The sequence below is a fragment of the Boleophthalmus pectinirostris genome, unplaced genomic scaffold, assembly GCF_026225935.1.
Source record: "Boleophthalmus pectinirostris isolate CB_2022bp ecotype Guang Dong unplaced genomic scaffold, ASM2622593v1 HiC_scaffold_9, whole genome shotgun sequence".
Lineage (NCBI taxonomy): Eukaryota > Metazoa > Chordata > Actinopteri > Gobiiformes > Gobiidae > Boleophthalmus > Boleophthalmus pectinirostris.
In genome coordinates, this window is record NW_026571541.1 from 35629257 (window position 1) to 35635668 (window position 6412).

The following is a 6412-nucleotide window of genomic DNA, read 5'->3' on the forward strand; positions in this document are numbered from 1 at the left end:
GTTCTGATTGGACAGAGACACAAACGTATTTACATCGACCGGAAGAAAACAAACACTTCAACTGCGACCGGCTTTTCCGTCATCTCGGTTTGTCGTTACTCCACGGATCCAAACTTCAGAAAAAAGTGAAAAAAAGTGTAAAGAAAAGGTGTCAAACTTAAAGAAACGCTCTCAGTGGACTTTTCAAAATAAAAGCCAGTGAGCAACAGACGTTTACATAATAATAATAATAATAATAATAATAATAAAAACTGCATTAACTGCGCTAAAATAGTTGTTGGCAATAATGAATTAATTAGTTAATGCAAAATTTACACGTTAAAGTGCCTGGCCCTAATAAAAAGACATAAACAGTGTTTGTGAACATTTGTGATGTGTAGGTGGGATGAATGTGACCTGGCCATGTCAAAAGATCAGATATGTATCGGTTTTAGGAGCACATATCCAAGTGTCCTGGGTCGCGTTTGAAAAAATCGGATCATTAAAAGATCAGATACAGGAGCACAGGGACGAAAAAATCTGATTTTGATCACTTCAGGCTGAGGTCTGAGCATAGCCTTAGAATCGTCTCGTCTGTTGTCTGTTTTTGTGTCCCTCGTCGTCTTCAGGTGCCTCTCCGAACAGCAGAGAGGAGGAGGTGGAGGTGGGAGGTGTGAGAGCCGCTTTAAAATGTCCGCCGCGTTCTAACGAGTCCGGCGTCCCCCTCCGTGTCGGCGCCGGCTCCGCGGGGGCCCCGGGACAGCCACGCAATTAAACAGGTCAGCGTGGGGTAACCTGCTCCGACCAGCAGGGGGGGCAGTGAGGCGCGCCGCTGGAGGCTCGAACAGCAACACCTATACTCGGTCGGACGTGTCAGGGGAGAGAGGGATGAGGGACGGAGGGATGGAGGAGAGAGGGAGGGAGGGAGCGGGCTAGAAAAAATATGAGAGAGATGGGGAGAGTGACAGAGAAAGAGAAGGAGAAGAGAAAGGGAAAGAGAGGAGAGAGGAAGGTTTAGAAAATATATGAGATGAAGAGAGGGAGAAGAGAAAGAGAAGAGAGAGAGAGAGAGAGAGGAGAGAGAGAGAAGAGAGAGAGAGAGAGAGAGAGAAGAGAGAGAGAGGGAGAAGAGAGAGAGAGAGGGAGAAGAGAGAGAGAGGGAGAAGAGAGAGAGAGGGAGAAGAGAAAGAGAGGGAGAAGAGAGAGAGAGGGAGAGAGAGAGAGAGAGGAGAGAAGAGAAAGAGAGGAGAGAGAGGAAGGTTTAGAAAATATATAAGAGATGAAGAGAGGGAGAAGAGAGAGAGAGGGAGAAGAGAAAGAGAAAGAGAAGAGAAAGAGAGGGAGAAGAGAGAGAGAGGGAGAAGAGAGAGAGAGGGAGAAGAGAAAGAGAAAGAGAGAGAGAAAGAGAGGAGAGAGAGGAAGGTTTAGAAAATGTATAAGAGATGAAGAGAGGGAGAAGAGAAAGAGAGGGAGAAGAGAGAGAGAGGGAGAAGAGAAAGAGAAAGAGAGGAGAGAGGAAGGTTTAGAAAATATATAAGAGATGAAGAGAGGGAGAAGAGAAAGAGAAAGAGAGGAGAGAGGAAGGTTTAGAAAATATATAAGAGATGAAGAGAGGGAGAAGAGAGAGAGAGGGAGAAGAGAAAGAGAAAGAGAGGAGAGAGGAAGGTTTAGAAAATGTATAAGAGATGAAGAGAGGGAGAAGAGAGAGAGAGGGAGAAGAGAGAGAGAGGGAGAAGAGAAAGAGAGGGAGAAGAGAGAGAGAGGGAGAAGAGAAAGAGAAAGAGAGGAGAGAGAGGAAGGTTTAGAAAATATATAAGAGATGAAGAGAGGGAGAAGAGAAAGAGAGGGAGAAGAGAAAGAGGAAGAGAGAGAGAAAGAGAGGGAGAAGAGAGAGAGAGGGAGAAGAGAAAGAGAAAGAGAGAGAGAAAGAGAGGAGAGAGGAAGGTTTAGAAAATATATAAGAGATGAAGAGAGGGAGAAGAGAGAGAGAGGGAGAAGAGAAAGAGAGGAGAGAGGAAGGTTTAGAAAATATATAAGAGATGAAGAGAGGGAGAAGAGAAAGAGAGGGAGAAGAGAGAGAGAGAGAGAAGAGAAAGAGAAAGAGAGGAGAGAGGAAGGTTTAGAAAATGTATAAGAGATGAAGAGAGGGAGAAGAGAAAGAGAGTTGGAAAATGTGAGAAAGACAGTGTTGGGGAGTAACAGATTACAAGTACCGGAGTTATGTAATCGGAGTACAATTTATGAGTAACTGTATTCAGTTACAGTTACTGTTTCAGTGAGTGGTAATTGGATTACAGTTACTTTGTTGAAATAAATGGATTACACAGAGGTATTTTCCTGTTTTCACATTATTTTTTATTTTATTTTATTTTTTTGGTAATTCCACTCATTGCTGGAAACTAAATCAGGACTAAAACCAGGTCTAAACTAGATCTAAACTAGATCTAAACCAGGACTAAAACCAGGTCTAAACCAGGACTAAAACCAGGTCTAAACTAGATCGAAACCAGGTCTAAACCAGGTCTAAACTAGATCTAAACTAGATCTAAACCAGATCTAAACCAGATCTAAACTAGATCAAAACCAGGACTAAAACCAAGACTAAACCAGGACTAAAACCAGGTCTAAAACTAGATCTAAACCAGGACTAAAACCAGGTCTAAAACCAGATCTAAACCAGGTCAAAACTAGATCTAAACCAGATCTAAACTAGATCTAAACCAGGACTAAAACCAGGTATAAACCAGGACTAAAACCAGGTCTAAACCAGGTCTAAACTAGATCTAAACCAGATCTAAACTAGATCTAAACCAGGACTAAAACCAGGTCTAAACCAGGACTAAACAGGACTAAAACCAGGTCTAAACTAGATCTAAACCAGGTCTAAACCAGGACTAAAACCAGGTCTAAAAACTAAAACCAGATCTAAAACCAGGTCTAAACCAGGACTAAAACCAGGTCTAAACCAGGTCTAAAACCAGGTCTAAACCAAAACTAAACCAGGACTAAAACCAGGTCTAAACTAGATCTAAACCAGGTCTAAACCAGGACTAAAACAAGATTTAACAGGATTTAATTGGACTAAATCATGCTGTGTGGACATGTCTCCTCCTCTTCTAAAAGAAAAAAGGGAGAGAGGAGAGAGGGAGGGAAGGAGGGAAGGAGGGAGTTAAAAAATATCAGAAAAAAGGGAGAGTGAGAGACAAAGAGAGGGAGAAGTAAAGGGGAAGGGAGGAGAGAGGCAGGTTTAGAAAATGTATAAGAGATGAAGAGAGTGAGAGAGAAAGAGATAGAAAAGAGAAAACAGGAGAGGGGGGGTTAGAAAATATAGGAAAAATGAGTTGAGAGAGAGAAAAAGAGAGGGAGGAGAGAGAGAAAGGTTTAGAAAATGTATGAAAGATGAGGAGAACGAGAAGAAAAGAGAAGGAAAAGAGAAAAGGTACAGAGGAGAGAGAGACAGGGTTGGAAATATTTAAAAAAAGAAGGGAGAGTGAGAGACAACGAGAGGAAAAAGAGATGGGGAGGAGGGATAGAAGAGAAAGAGAGAGGAGGAGAGAGGGGTGGAGCAGAAAATAGAGGAGAGGTGGGGAGAGTGAGAGAGAAAGAGAGGGAAAAGAGAAAAGGGGAGAGAGAGAGAAGGGATTAGAAAATATATATGAAAGATGAGGAGAGGAAGAGAGAGAAAAGAGAAAGGGGAAGAGAGGGAAAGAGAGAAAATATGGGTAGAGCTGAAGAGGGAGAGAGGGGGAGGTTAGAAACTATATGAAAAATGGAGAGTGGGAGAAACAGAGGGAAAAGAGAAAGGAGGGAGAGAAGAGAGAGAGAGAAAAAAGGGTTAGAAAATGTATGAAAATGAAGGAGAGAAAGTAGGTATGAGAGAAGAGTGAGAAGAGAGAGAGAGAGATATGAAGATGAAGAGAGGAAGAGAGGAAGAGAGGGAAGGAGAAAGGGAAAGAGAGGAGAAACGGAGAGGGAGGAGAGAGGGGTGGGGTAGAAAATATATGAAAAATGAGGAGAGTGGGAGAAAAAGAGGGAAAAGAGAAAGAGGGAGAGAAAGGAGTTAGAAACTATACTAAAGATGGGGAGAGTGAGCGAGAGAGAAGTGGAAAAGAGAAAGGGAAAGAGAAGAGAGAGGGAGAGAAAAGGGTTAGAAAACGTGTGAAAGATGAGAGGAGGATGAGAGCGAAAGATGGAAAAGAGAAAAGAGGGATAGAACAGAAAGGGAAAGGGAGGAGAGAGGGATGGGGTAGAAAATATATGAAAGATGGGGGGAGAGAGAGAGAAAGAGGGGAGAAGGAGAAAAGGGAAGAGGGAGGGAGGGTTCGAAAATATATATGAGGGATGAGGAGAGGAAGAGAGGAAGAGAGGGAAAAGAGAAAGGGGGAGAGAGGAAGAGAGGGGGTAGAAAATATATATGAAAGACAAGGAGAGAGAGAAAGAAAGGGAAAAGTGAGAGAGGAGAGAGAGATTAAATGAGTAGAGATGAACAGGAGGAGCGTCTTAGTGTCTTTTCAACACTTTCTTCATTTTCTTTCTATAAATACCATATTCTTATTCTTCAGCGAGCTTTTCTGTCATATTTTCTGGAAATTTGTGAGTTTAAACCTTGTCTGAACACTCGAGATTGAATTTCTGTTTTCACCTACCCCCTATCTCCGCCCACACCTCTCTTCTTACTTACAACTGTCCCAAAAAATTCTAACTTCGGATCATATATGTCGCTCTACCAGTACAAGAATTTCACTTGGTAATGTTTAAACCCTGTTTTAACACTAGAAAAAAGCCAAGATTGAATTCATGTTTTCACCTACCACCTATCTCCGCCCACATCTCTCTACTTACTTGTAATTATCCCAAAAATGTTTAAATTTAGATCATATATGTCAGGGGTGTCAAACTCATTTTGGTCCAGGGGTCGTATCCAACCTACTTTGATCCCAAAGGGGCCGGATCAGAAAACTCATGTCATATAAACCCCAAAAATAACAATAAGTTCAAATATTTGTGCAGAGAAACACAAATCTATTACAGAAATCTTTTTTAATTGATGAACTCTTTCTTATTATAATATTATAATATTATGAACAACCTGAAACTTTAAGAAAAATTCAATTTCAACACAATGTTTTAACATGAACTTGTATGGAAATAGGAATAAGTCAATTTTTGTTGTAAAATCCTGCACTCGGCTCCACTTTTCTCATGTTGGACATTTTTCTGATGAGGGTGTCACGGTCAACAGTCAAAACGATCGTCCTTTAAGAGCGTTTGGAAAGAGACAAGTCTTCATTTGTGCTGCTCTGGTGGGAGGGGCCACGTACAGAGGCTCTGGAGACGCTGCTGTGATAAACACCACAGAAAATTAACAAGATTTTAATAGAAAATGTAATTAAAATATTTTAGTAGAAAATCACCCAAGGGCCACATTAAAGGTCTTGGAGGGCCGGATCTGGCCCCCGGGCCTTATGTTTGACACCTGTGATATATGTGGACCTACATGGTACAAAAATGTCTCTTAGTATTTTTTCAAAATTGTCCTTATCCACTTTCTTCATTTTCTTTGTATAAATAACAAATATTCTTATATTTCAATGAGCTTTTCTCTCATGTTTTCTGGATGTTGTTGAGTTTAAACCGTGTTTTAACACTGAAAATAAACCCAGATTGAAATTCTGTTTTCACCTACCCCCTATCTCCGCCCCCTGCTCTCTATTTACTTGCAATAATTCCAAAAAATTCTAACTTCTAATCTTATATGTAGACTTACAGAGTACAAAAAATGTTCTAGCCACTTTCTTTATTTTGTGGTATAAATATCAGCTTTTCTGTCATGTTTTCTGGATGTTGTTGAGTTTTAACCCCGTCTGAAAACTCGAGAGTCAATTTTTGTTTTCCCCTACCCCCTATCTCCTCCCACAAATCTTTTCTTGTTTGAAATCGTCCCAAAAAATTTTAACTTTGGCTCATATATGTAGCTCTATAAGTACAAAAATGTCACTTAGTAATGTTTCAAATTGTCCGAACGATGGAAATAAACCCCGATTGAATTCACGTTTTCACCTACCCCCTATCTCCGCCCACATCTTTCTACTTACTTGCAATTATCCCCAAAAAATTCTAACTTTGGATCATATATGTAGACCTAGAGGCTACAAAATGTCTCTTAGTATTTCTACAAACCTGTCTGAACACTGGAAATAGTCCCAAATTGAATTTCTGTTTTCACCTACCCCCTATCTCCGCCCACAAATCTTTTCTTATTTGCAATCGTCCCAAAAAATTGTAACTTTGGATCATATATGTAGCTCTATAAGTACAAAAATGTCACTTAGTAATGTTTCAAATTGTCTGAACGATGGAAATAAACCCCGATTGAATTCACGTTTTCACCTACCCCCTATCTCCTCCCACATCTTTCTACTTACTTGCAATT